Genomic DNA, 13,593 nt, shown 5'->3' with positions numbered 1-13,593 from the left:
ACCAGGCCTACCTTACAAGAGCTCCTGAAGGAAGCATTAAATATGGAAAGGAAGAACCGGTACCAGCCACTGCAAAAACATACCAAATTGTAAAGGCCGTTGATGCTATGAAGAAACTGCATCAACTAATGAGCAAAATAACCAGCTAGCATTATAGTGACAGGATCAAATTCACACATAGCAATATTAACCTTAAATGTAAATGGGCTAAATGTCCCAATTAAAAGACACAGACTGGCAAACTGAATAAAGAGTCAAGACCCATCAGTGTGCTGTATTCAGGAGACCCATCTCACGTGTAAAGACACACATAGGCTCAAATAAAGGGATGGAGGAATATACACCAAGTGAATGGAAAGCAAAAAAAAGCAGGGGTTGCAATCCTAGTCTCTGATAAAACAGACTTTAAGCCAACAAAGATCAAAAAAGACAAAGAAGGGCATTACATAATGGTAAAGGGATCAATGCAACAAGAAGAGCTAATTATCCTAAATATATATGCACCCAATACAGAAGCACCCAGATTGATGAAGCAAGTTCTTAGAGACTTACAAAGAGACTTAGACTCCCACACAATAACAGTGGGAGACTTTAACACCCCACTGTTAATATTAGACAGATCAACAAGACAGAAAATTAACAAGGATGTTCAGGACTTGAACTCAGCTCTGGACCAAGTAAACCTAATAGATATCTACAGAACTCTCCACCCAAAATCAACAGAATATACATTCTTCTCAGCACCACGTCACACTTATTCTAAAATTGACCACATAATTGGAAGTAAAACACTCCTCAGCAAATGCAAAAGAAGAGAAATCCTAACAAACAGTCTCTCAGACCAAAGTGCAATCAAATTAGAACTCAGGATTAAGAAACTCACTTAAAACCTCACAACTACATGGAAACTAAACAACTTGCTCCTGAGTGACTACTGGGTAAATAACGAAATGAAGACAGAAATAAATTAGTTATTTGAAACCAATGAGAACAAAGACACAACATACCAGAATCTCTGGGACACAGCTAAAGCAGTGTTTAGAGGGACATTTACAGTACTAAATGCCCACAGGAGAAAGCAAGAAAGATCTAAAATCGACACCCTAACATCACAATTAAAAGAACTAGAAAGGCAAGAGCAAACAAATTCAAAAGCTAGCAGAAGGTAAGAAATAACTAAGATCAGAACAGAACTGAAGGAGATAGAGACACGAAAAACCCTTCAAAAATCAATGAATCCAGGAGCTGGTTTTTTGAAAAGCTTAGCAAAATAGATAGACTGCTAGCCAGACTAATAAAGAAGAAAAGAGAGAAGAATCAAATAGACACAATAAAAAATGATAAAAACGGATATCACCACTGACCCCACAGAAATACAAACTACCATCAAAGAATACTATAAACACTTCTATGCAAGTAAACTAGAAAATCTAGAAGAAATGGATAAATTCCTGGACACTTACACACTCCCACCTTATACAAAGACTCCCAAGACTAAACCAGGAAGAAATCAAATCGCTGAATAGACCAATTACAAGTTCTGAAATTGAATGAGTAATTAATAGCTTACCAACCAAAAAAAGCCCAGGACCAGACAGATTCACAGCCAAATTCTACCAGAGGTACAAAGAGGAGCTGGTACTATTCCTTCTGAAACTATTCCAAATAATAGAAAAAAAGGGAATCCTCCCTAACTCATTTTATGAGGCCAGCATCATCCTGATACCAAAACCTGGCAGAGACACAGCAATAAAAGAAAATTTCAGGCCAATACTCCTGATGAACATCGATGTGAAAATTCTCAATAAAATACTGGCAAACCGAATCCAGCAGCACATCGAAAAGCTTATCCACCATGATCAAGTCGGCTTCATGCCAGGATGCAAGGCTGGCTCAACATATGCAAATCAATCAATGTAATCCATCACATAAACAGAAACAACGACAAAAACCACATGATTATCTCAATAGATGCAGAAAAGACCTCCAATAAAATTCAACACCGCTTCATGCTAAAAACTCTCAATAAACTAGGTATTGATGGAATGTATCTCAAAATAATAAGAGCTATTTATGACAAACCCACAGCCAATATCATATTGAATGGGCAAAACCTGGAAGCATTCCCTCTAAAAACCAGCACAAGACAAGGATGCCTTCTCTCACCACTCCTATTCAACATAGTATTGGAAGTTCTGGCCAGGGCAATCAGGCAAGAGAAAGAAATAAAGCGTATTCAAATAGGAAGAGAGGAAGTCAAATTGTCTCTGTTTGCAGATGACATGATTGTATATTTAGAAAATCCCATCTCAGCCCAAAATCTCCTTAAGCTGATAAGCAACTTCAGCAAAGTCTCAGGATACAAAATTAGTGTGCAAAAATCACAAGCATTCCTATACACCAATAACAGGCAAACAGAGAGCCAAATCATGAGTGAAATCCCTTTCAGAATTGTACAAAGAGAATAAAATACCTAGGAATACAACTTACAAGGGATGTGAAGGGCTTCTTCAAGGAGAACTACAAACCACTGCTCAAGGAAATAAGAGAAGACACAAACAAATGGAAAAACATTCCATGCTCATGGATAGGAAGAATCTATATCATGAAAATGACTATACTGCCCAAAGTAATTTATATATTCAATGCTATCCCCATCAAGCTACAAATGACTTTCTTACAGAATTAGAAAAAACTACTTTAAATTTCATAGAGAACCAAAAAAGAACCCATATAGCCAAGACAATCCTAAGCAAAAAGAACAAAGCTGGAAGCATCACGCTACCTGACTTCAGACTATACTACAAGGCTACAGTAACCAAAACAGCATGGTACTGGTACCAAAACAGATATATAGACCAATGGAACAGAACGGAGACCTCAGAAATAACACCACACATCTACAACCATCTGATCTTTGACAAACCTGACAAAAACAAGAAATGGGGAAAGGATTCCCTATTTAATAAATGGTGCTGGGAAAACTGGCTAGCCATATGCAGAAAACTGAAACTGGACCCCTTCTTTACACCTTATACAAAAATTAACTCAAGATGGATTAAAGACTTAAACATAAGACCTAAAACAATGAAAACCCTAGAAGAAAACCTAGGCAATACCAGTTAGGACATAGGCATGGGCAAAGACTTCATGACTAAAACACCAAAAGCAATGGCAACAAAAGCCAAAATTGACAAATGGGATCTAATTAAACTAAAGAGCTTCTGCACAGCAAAAGAAACTATCATCAGTGTGAACAGACAACCAACAGAATGAGAGAAAATTTTTGCAACCTATCCATCTGACAAAGGGCCAATAACCAGAATCTACAAGGAACTTAAACAAATTTACAAGAAAAAAACAAATGACCCCATCAAAAAATGGGTTAAGGATATGAACCAACACTTCTTAAAAGAAGGCATTTATGTAGCCAACAAACATATGAAAAAAAGCTCATCGTCACTGGTCATTAGAGAAATGCAAATCAAAACCAAGATGAGATACCACCTCATGCCAGTTAGAATGGTGATCATTAAAAAGTCAGGAAACAACAGATGGTGGAGAGGATGTGGAGAAATAGGAATGCTTTTACACTGTTGGTGGGAGTGTAAAGTAGTTCAACCATTGTGGAAGACAGTGTGGCGATTCCTCAAGGATCTAGAACCAGAAATACCATTTGAACCATCATTCCCATTACTGGGCATATACCCAAAGGATTATAAATCATTCTACTATAAAGACTCATGCATACATATGTTTATTGCAGCACTGTTCACAATAGCAAACACTTGGAACCAACCCAAATGCCCATCAATGATAGACTGGATAAAGAAAATGTGGCACATATACACCATGGAATACTATGCAGCCATAATAAAGGATGAGTTCACGTCCTTTGCAGGGACATGGATGAAGCTGGAAACCATCATTCTCAGCAAACCAACACAGGAACAGAAAACCAAACACTGCATGTTCTCACTCATAAGTGGGAGTTGAACAATGAGAACACATGGACACAGGGAGGGGAACATCACACACTGGGGCCTCTCAGGGAGTGGGGGCTATGGGAGGAATAGCATTAGGAGGAATGCCTAATGTAAATGATGGGTTGATGTGTGCAGGAAGCCACCACGGCACATGTATACCTATGTAACAAACCTGCACATTCTGCATATGTATCCCAGAACTTAAAGTATACAAAAAAAAAGAAAGAAAGAAAGAAAAAACATTATGCTAAGTGAAAAAAAAAATCACAAAAGACTGCATGTTGTATGATTCCTTTTTTTTTTTTGAGACAGAGTCTCACTCTGTCGCCAGGCTGGAGAGCAGTAGCGCAATCTCGGCTCACTGAAACCTCCACCGCCCTGATTCAAGCAATTCTCCGTCTCAGCATCCCGAGTAGCTGGGATTACAGGCACCTGCCACCACGCCCAGCTAAGTTTTGTATTTCCTTTTTCTTTCTTTTTTTTTTTTTTTAGAAGAGACGGGGTTTCACCATCTTGGCCAGGCTGGTCTTGAACTCCTGATCTCGTGATCCACCCGTCTCAGCCTCCCAAAGTTTTGGGATTACAGGCGTGAGCCACCACACCCAGCCTGTATGATTTCATTTATATAAAGTGTTGAGAATAGGTCAATCTATTAAAAAAAAAGTACACTGAATTATTGTTGTATCTTTGGGAAAAGAGTCCAGCTTTAAGAGGAAAACAGTATGAAAGTCAATATTTCAAAAACCTATATATATATGTATATATACACACACATATATAACTATATTATAAAGGGCACCAGTAGGTTATCTCCTACCATTTTCTAAATGTATTAATACATATATATTTTTTCTTTTTTTTTGGCAGGAGAAGACAGTGGGTAACCAGTTATTCATCATTGATTTGTTTATTCATTCATTCTGTCCAAATCTGCCTACTGTTCAGCTTTCAAAGGTGAAGAATAGATGGTTCCTGCCCACATTCAAATGGGAGAGATAGTTGAACATTGATCAAAGAATCAGGCAAATAACCAAAATCCACTGTGATAAGGGTTGTGGAGAGGAGGAGCATCCTTGGAGCTAAGGAGCAGTCTAAGGGAGAGCTGCCTGGCCAGGGAGAAGCTGGAGGAGGAGGAGGAGGAGGAGGAGGAGTGGTTTGGTGAAAGGGAGGGAAGTGGAAAAGGTTTCCAGCCAGAGAGGATACCTGATGTAAAGTCTCTAACAGGAGGATAATAGGGAGTTGGAGGAACAGAAAGAAGCCTAGTGGGGCTACTGCTCAGAGCACAGTAGGAGATGAGGATGGAGATATCTGTGATGAAAAGACCTCATGGGACATTAAAAGGAGGGGGAACCACATAATTTACCATCTAAACTGAAACACTTGTGAGAGTAAAATAAAGGGGCATGAATAACTACCCAAACAGGCATAAACTCCAATTACCCTGGGGACACCAGGACATATGCTCACCTTACTTATAGAACGTGTTAGGGATTTTGGTCTTCAACCTAAAAGCAATGCTAAGCCACTGCAAGGTTCACTATTGGGGATGAGAATGAATAAGGACATGATCACATTGGCATTTTGAATAGATCTTTCTCATTATGCTCTGGAGACAGGAATAGTAGTTATTTCCTTATATGCCAAGAGACCTGGCTTGATTGGCATCTTCTTTATGTGCCACTCTCCTTTCTCTGCTCCCAGCCCAGTGCTCCACACACATCTGTGCAGCAGCTGCAGAATTGGATTCCAGAGGCTCTGGTAATTTGTAGCATTATGGAGATGGTGTCTGGCAGTGGACTGCTCCCATTAGTGCTGCTCATGTAAGCCTTCCACACGCCCCTGTTTTATTCCAGTCCTCCTGGGGCCAGGCCAGTAATTAACTCTTTGGGGAAATCTGCCCTGACCTAGTGTCTTTCATTGCTCAATATGCAAGAAAAACAGGGCCTGTGCATGTAAATCAGTGGGAACAGTGCCTCAAACCCACAAGGGAGCTATATCTCTTCCAGAATCTCTTCTCTGTTTCCCATAGAGTCGTAGACTCAGAAGGGGCTTCAAAAGATCTGAAACCCTTCTTTTGAGGGATATTGAGGGATGGCCTATTGAGAAGTGGTCATCCCAGTTCTTTTGAGGGATGGCCTATTGAGAAGGGGTCATCCAAGTTCTTCCAGGGATTTGGACCACACTCTCTCCCAGGATTCTATCCCAGATCTGCTCTCTTCTCTCTATCTCCATTGCCACCCCCTTGGTCCAAGCTACCATCTCTCACCTGGATCACTGCAACAGCCTCCTAACAGGCCTCCCTGTTTCCACTACAGCCTCTCTGGAATCCATTATCCATAGCAAAGCCAGTGATCATTTTTAAAACAAAAATCAATCAAGTCTTAAACTTGACTGCTTAAACGTCTTCAACAGCTTCAGCTTCTTGTAGCCTTCGATTAGGATCCAAACTCCTTACTATGCCCATAGGGTGCTGTTTTCTGCTTATTTCCCCAACCTTCCCTCTCTCTCTCCATTCTCCTCTTCTCACACTATGCTCCAGCATCATTAGCCTTCTTTCAGTATTTCAAACACATAAGCTCCTTTTTTTTTTTTTTTTTGCCTCCGAGCTATAGCCTGGAATATTTTGTTGCTGTTTATATGACTGGCTCCTTCCTATTTTTTAGATTTCTGCAGAAGTGTCACCTACATGGAAAAGTTTTTCTTGACTATTTGTTTGCAGTGATCCCTCTCACTAATCTCTATTGCAAGCCCTTTTCTTGTTTATAACACACAATTTGTGAATTTTTTTTTTTTGAGACAGAGTGTCGCTCTGTTGCCCAGGCTGGAGTGCAGTGGCACTATCTTGGCTCACTGCAACCTCCACCTCCTGGGTTCAAGCGATTCTCCTGCCTCAGCCTCCCGAGTAGCTGGGAGTACAGATGTGTGACACAACGCCTGGCTAATTGTTTTGTATTTTTAGTAGAGACGGGGTTTCATCATGTTGGCCAGGCTGATGTTGAACTCCTGACCTCAAGGGATCCATCTGCCTCGGCCTCCCATAGTGCTGGGATTATAGATGTGAGCCACTGTGCCTGGCCTGTGAGTTTTAATTGGTGTATTTGATTGTTTTGTTTCAGTTGTGCCTCTGGCTAAAATGTGGGCACCCTGAGAGGGGAGCTGAGCATGATTGCCTTGTTCCCTGCTAGCACATAGTACTTGGCACATAGCAGGTGTGCTCAATAAATATTTATGGAATAAATGGACAAATGACAGTGGCCATCTTTTTGTTTAACAGCTCCATTTGTTAGGAAGTAATTTCTTAATTTGAATCTTATAGTCATATTTACCTTTTGTTACAGTTCTCTTTAGAATTCCCTTTTCATAATGAAAATCCCTCAGATATTTGAAGACCATTATCTTGTCCATTCTAAGACATCTTTTCTCTAGTCAAAACATCCTCAGTTCTTTCAACTCTTACCCTGTGAAATGCCATCTTGTTTGATTCATTGTATCATATTTTCAGCTTATCAAATTCTCTTTGGATTCAGAATCTGTCATCTACCATAGTGGTTATGACTCTCAACTCCTGGGCCGCTTACAAATTTGATAAATATGCTAGCTAAGGCCTCATCGAATTCACAAGCAAATATGTTGAATGCCCCTGGAGTCCATTCTTCAGGCAATGATAATATGACCACAGAAAAAATTACAGAGACCGTTGCATTAAATAGAAAGCAAAGAGTTGAATGCTTCAACCAAGAAATACATTGTTTGTGGAGCTGTCTAGATGACATTTCCAATTGGATCTCTTGCCTGCTGCATACACTTAACATGTTTGAAAAGAAACTCACAAATTAAGATACATAATAGTAAGTGGCCATTTAAATGGTGGTTATAAAGACTATGTAGCAACGTAGAGTAATGATTCTGCTATGTGATATATGGTAAATGGAAAAAGTACAATGCCAAATTATGAGCAAATTTTCTTCTCTATTTTGAAATATGTGTTTTCACATTTATAATGAAAAACATACATTTATAGGAAAACTACTTCTATTCCTCTTATAAAAATCAGTACTTTCTACTAAGGAGTCTTGCTTTCTCATAGAAATAGGAATCAGGATTTTTTTTTTTTTTAGGAAATAGAAGGCATACAAACTTTTAGGGACTGGGAGAATCAATGCTCTTGTATCTTAACCACTTAGAGAGCTTAAAATTGTACCTACATACCATTTTGTAAGTTTGTGGCTCCTTTCTTTTGAATGACACTTTTTTTTTTCTATGAAACTTTTTAGGAAAAATTGTGAAATGAAGACAGTTTTTTTTTTAATTTCCCTTTTTCCTTTACCTTTTTTCAGTCCTCAGGTACTTTTACTTCGTGCTGTCCTCACTATAGCACCCACCTTAATCCCAGAACGCTTTCTTGAATTCTCCTGACCTTCATCATAGTTTACCGATTCTCATTCCTACTTCTTCCTACTCCAAAAGCAATATAGATCAGGAAAGGTCTCTCTATTTAAAAAATACATATGATAATTCAATTTGGCCTAAAATGTTTATGGATGGTAATGCCTTAGTCTCTCCTGTGCCTTTTTCACTCTAAATGAATAGTGGTCTTTAAACTCCTGAACTGGAGCGAGTGGCTTATTGGCGGACATTTTATTCCCTGTAATGAGGTTGCAGGAGAATTTTCTTAGGAAGACCAGGAAGAAAGAGCTGTTCACCTTCTTCAAATGAGACCAGTAAGCAGCAACTTACTCTATCTTCTTAGAAATGCATCCTTCTCTTCAAGCTCCCATGTGGAGAAAATGCAATGTAATACTCTTCCCTTATTTCTTCATTCAATAATTAATCTCAGTCCTCACTTCCCACTCCTAGGCAGCTCTCCAGCTTCCAGTGCTGTTTATTGGGGACAGGCCACCCAGCTAGTCTATGTCTTCTCTGAATTCCTCTTATATTTCATTGTCTATTCTGCTTGATTCTTTCCAGCCTTGTATTTTTCCTTAGTTGTTTCTTATAAAGAGGCCAGCCTTTCACCTGGACATGACTCAAAGGGCCAAATCTGTGCCTCACATAGGAAAATCTCATTTAATCAGAATGATTGAGGGGGCTTAGGGCTGGTACACTTTACTATAAATGTGAGTAAATAAAAAACTAATCTGAGTTTTTTTCCTTCAAAATATATGCAAGATAACTGATTCTTCTTTTATGCCTCCGTAATAAAGTTTAGAGAATATCATGAAATTTACCATAATTTTTAAAGAACTTGTGGATTCAGTATTCTGGACAAAGGTTCTCATTTCCAAAACTCTTACTGTTAAAGCAAGAATATAAGATCCAAGGTTTCATAGTCTCTTTCAGTCTTTATTCCCAAGACAACCTTCAGTCATTATCACTTGAGGTGTCCAAGTCAATAGAAGTGATGTTGAAAGGCAGGATGAAAGATGATGTTGGTGAGACAAGAGAAACTCAAAGTCATGGCCGGGGCTACTCATGTGATGAGGAAAGATAGCAGGGCACCAGGAGCCCCAGATTAGGGCAGTCAATCTATTAAGTTTCCCTGAAGGAGTGTCAGTCCTGTACAATTTTTCATAGGGCAAAGGGTGGTTGTTTGTGATGCTGGTTCCCAGAGACTCAACTTTTGACTAGAGGTAAAAACACATTTTACTATAATTTTTCTTTCCCCTTCCCAGCATCCAGTCATCTGTTCTCTTTGGAACTCCTCTGGGTATGTGATTGAGATGATACTGTTGAACATTTAATGGGTGAAAATATAAAATAAAGATCCAGAGTCTGAGACATAGAAAGTGTTCAATAAATTTCTGGTGGCTGGATGAATAAGTACACAGATTTGAATCTGCCTTTGCCTCTAATTTCTTGAGGGACCCTGGAAAGTTGCCTAATCTCACTGAGCCTTAGTGTTCTCATCTGTAAAATGGGGTGCTAGTACCTTCCTTATAGGATTTCTGTGATGATTAAATGAGCTAATTGATATGGTTTGGCTCTGTGTCCCCAGCAAATCTCATGTTAAATTGTAATCCCCAGTGTTAAAGGTGAGGCCTGGTGGGAGGTGATTGAATCATGGGGACAGATTTCTCATGAATGGTGTAGTACCATCTCCTTGGTACAATCCCCACGATAGAGAGTGAGTGAGTTCTTGTGAGATCTGATTGCTTAAAAGTGTGTAGCACCTCCCACTCTGTCTCTTCTTGTTCCTGCTCCCGCCATGTGAAGTGCCTGCTCCCCCTTCGCCTTCCACCATGATTGTAAATTCCGGAGGCCTCCCCAGAAGCCAGCAGTTGCCAGCATCATGCTTCCTGTACAACTTGTGGAACTGTGAGCCAATTAAAACTTGTCCTTTTAATAAATTGCCCAGTCTCAGGTATTTCTTTATAGCAATGGGAGAAAGGATTAATACACTAATGCACGTAAAATATAGAGTACAGTGGGGGTTTGTGTGAGTCTGTTTTCTGTACTTTTAGTTGTGTTTTCTTTCTTTCCTTTTAACATTAAAAAAACTTTTAGGTTCAGGGTACTTGTGCAGGTTTGTTATGTAAGTAAATTGCATGTTGTGAGAATTTGGTATGCAGATTATTTCCTCACCCAAGTAATAAGCATAGTATCCGATAGGCAGTTCTTTGACCTTCACCCTCCTCCCATCCTTCACCCTCAGGTAGGTTCCAGTGTCTGTTGTTCCCTTCTTTGTGACCATATGTACTTGATGTTTAGCTCCTACTTATAAGTGAGAACATGCGGTATTTGATTTCATGCGGTATTTAGTTCACTTAGGATAATGGTCTCCCTATGTTGTATTCCATGGTGAGTATGTACCACATTTTCTTTATTCAGTCTACTGTTGATAGGCAGGTAGGTTGATTCCTTGTCTTTGCTGTTGTGAATAGTCCTAAAACGAACAAACATGTGCATGTGTCTAAATGATTTGTATTCCTTTGGGTATATACCCAATAATGGGATTGCTGGGTTGAATGGTTATTCTGTTTTAAGTTCTTTGAGGAATCTCCAAACTGCTTTCCACAATGGCTGAACTACTTTAAATTCTCATCAGCATTGTATAAATGTTCTCTTTTCTCCACAACCTCTCCAGCTTCTCTTGTTGTTTGACTTTTTAATAACAGCCATTCTGACTGGTATGAGATGGTATCTCGTTGTGGTTTCTATTCACATTCCTCTAATGATTAGTGATGTTGACCATTTTTCATGTTTGTTGGTACACGTATGTTTTCTTTTGAAAAGTGTCTGTTCATGTCCTTTGCCCACTTTTTATTTTATTTTACTTTATTTATTTATTTATTTATTTATTTTGCTTGTAAATTTCAGTTCCTTATAGATCCTGGATATTAGACCTTTGTTGGATGCATAGTTTGTAAATATTTTCTCCCATTCTGTAGTTTGCCTATTTACTCTGTTGATATTTTCCCTTACTATGCAGAAGCTCTTTAGTTTAGGCCCCATTTGTCAAGTTTTGTTTTTGTTGCAATTGCTATTGGCATCTTCATCGTGGAATCTTTGCCAGGTCCTGTGTCCAGAATGTATTTCCTAGATTATCTTCCAGAAGTTTTTATATTTTAGGTTTTATATTTAAGTCTTTAATTCATCTTGAGTTGATTTTTGTATATGGTGTAAAGAAAGGGTCCAGTTTCAATCTTCTGCATATGGCTAGCCAGTTATCCCAGCACCATTTAGTGAACAGGGATTTAGTGAATAGGGAGTCCTTTCCCCATTGCTTGCTTTTGTCAACTTTTTTGATCAGATGGTTGTAGGTGTGCAACTTTATTTCTGGGGTCCCTATTCTTTTCCACTGATCTATGTGTCTGTTTTTGTACCAGAGTGCAGTGGTTTTTATAAAGTAAAATAGTAGCAATAGTAGAAGTAAGCCCAATAATAACTGCTATCTATTATTGTTATTTTTAGTATGTAATGCCAGTAAATTAAGACTACTTTTAGTTATATTTTGATGTGTGTTGAAATTTGTATTATACTTTTATATTGTAACAGTCTAGTTGCCCAGTATAGGTCTGAGTACACTGTAGGGCCTCAATAAATGCTGTTGCTGTGTTTTTCTTCTAGGGGCAGAATTGAAATCTATTCCTGTGATTCTTTCTCTAGTCTGTTAGACCATGTACCCTTCCTCATTATTCTCTAGATTATTGCAATGAACTTAATTATTGGTGGCAAAAATATTTCATGTATAAAAATGTCAGATAACTTCTTTAATGATGAAATTGCCACTTATGTCATAAGTGTATTTTGGGGGAAAAATGCTTAATTATTTTAAGATGTTGATCTACCCAGTCAGAAGCAATGACCTCTAGTGTCTAGTAGAATTTTTGGATCAAGCAAATAGTTTCCTTGGGAGAAGACAACCAGTGATGCCTTGGATCTGTGTCCTCACCCAAATCTCATGTCAGATTGTAATCCCAGTGCTGGAGGTAGGGCCTGGTGGTAGGTGATTGGATCATGGGGGTGGTTTCCAATGGTTTAGCACCATACCTGTAGAGCTGTTCTCGTGATAGAGGAGTTCGTATGAGACCTGGTTGTTTAAAAGTGTGTAACATTTCCCTGCCAGCCTTCCTCCTGTTCTGGCCATGTAAGACGTCCCTGCTCCCCTCTTTGCCTTCTGCCATGATTGAAAGTCTCCTAAGGCCTCCCCAGCCATGCTTCCTGTACAGCCTGTGGAACTGTGGGCCAATTAAACCTCTTTTCTTTATAGATTAGCCAGTCTCAGGTATTTGTTTATATTAGTGGGAGAATGGACTAATACAACCAGGTTATGGAGAAACATCTTAATCTTCAAAGTCCTGTCTTCATTTTGCATTTCTTGCTCTTATAATGAACCACACCTCCTGGTATTCATACCTTTGCGTAGTCCTCATCTTCGTATTTTGATTGTAGGCTTGACCAAGTTACTTGCATTGGCCAATGGAATATTAATAATTGTGATGCAAGCAGAGACTTGATAAACACTTGCACATGGGAGCATGTCCTCTCGGAAAGCTTCCTCTTGGACTCCAGGCTTCATGCTGTAAATATGCTTGGGACAGGCCACTAAATGATGAGAGACCATGCGAAAAGAGTCTGAAGGATAAGAACCAACTTGGACATTCCTACTTGAGCTGAACTCAGAGTTGAATGCAGTACCTGAGTGACTTCAGCTATACCATATGAAACAGATGAACCACCCAGATAATCCCAGGCAACCACAGACTTGTGGAATATAACAATACATTGTTATTTTAAGGCATTACATTTTGGGGTGTTTTTTTTATGTTGCAATGTACAATGGCTACATAACCTCTTTTCTACCTTCCTCCAGCACACATGGACAGACCAAATGGAAGCATCCCTTGATGTATCACCAAAAATATATTGGTGTTCAGAATAGTCACAGCTCTTATTTATCCTGGGAAAAGATCATTCATCTCTTCAAATGCCTTTGCTTTAAAAATGTAAATACTGAGGCTCAGAGAAAGTAAGTAACTTATCCGAAATCACTTGTTTAGGTCTTTGGATTCGGCATCCAATGCCTTTTCTATGAAGAGCCATGAAATTATCTTCAGTTTCAGAGAGAATTCCAGACCAAAATCACATCATAACATCCAACGTATAC

This window comes from Pan troglodytes, chromosome 9 (assembly GCF_028858775.2).
Source record: "Pan troglodytes isolate AG18354 chromosome 9, NHGRI_mPanTro3-v2.0_pri, whole genome shotgun sequence".
NCBI classification, from domain to species: Eukaryota; Metazoa; Chordata; class Mammalia; order Primates; family Hominidae; genus Pan; species Pan troglodytes.
Note: the sequence above shows the minus strand (reverse complement) of the source record.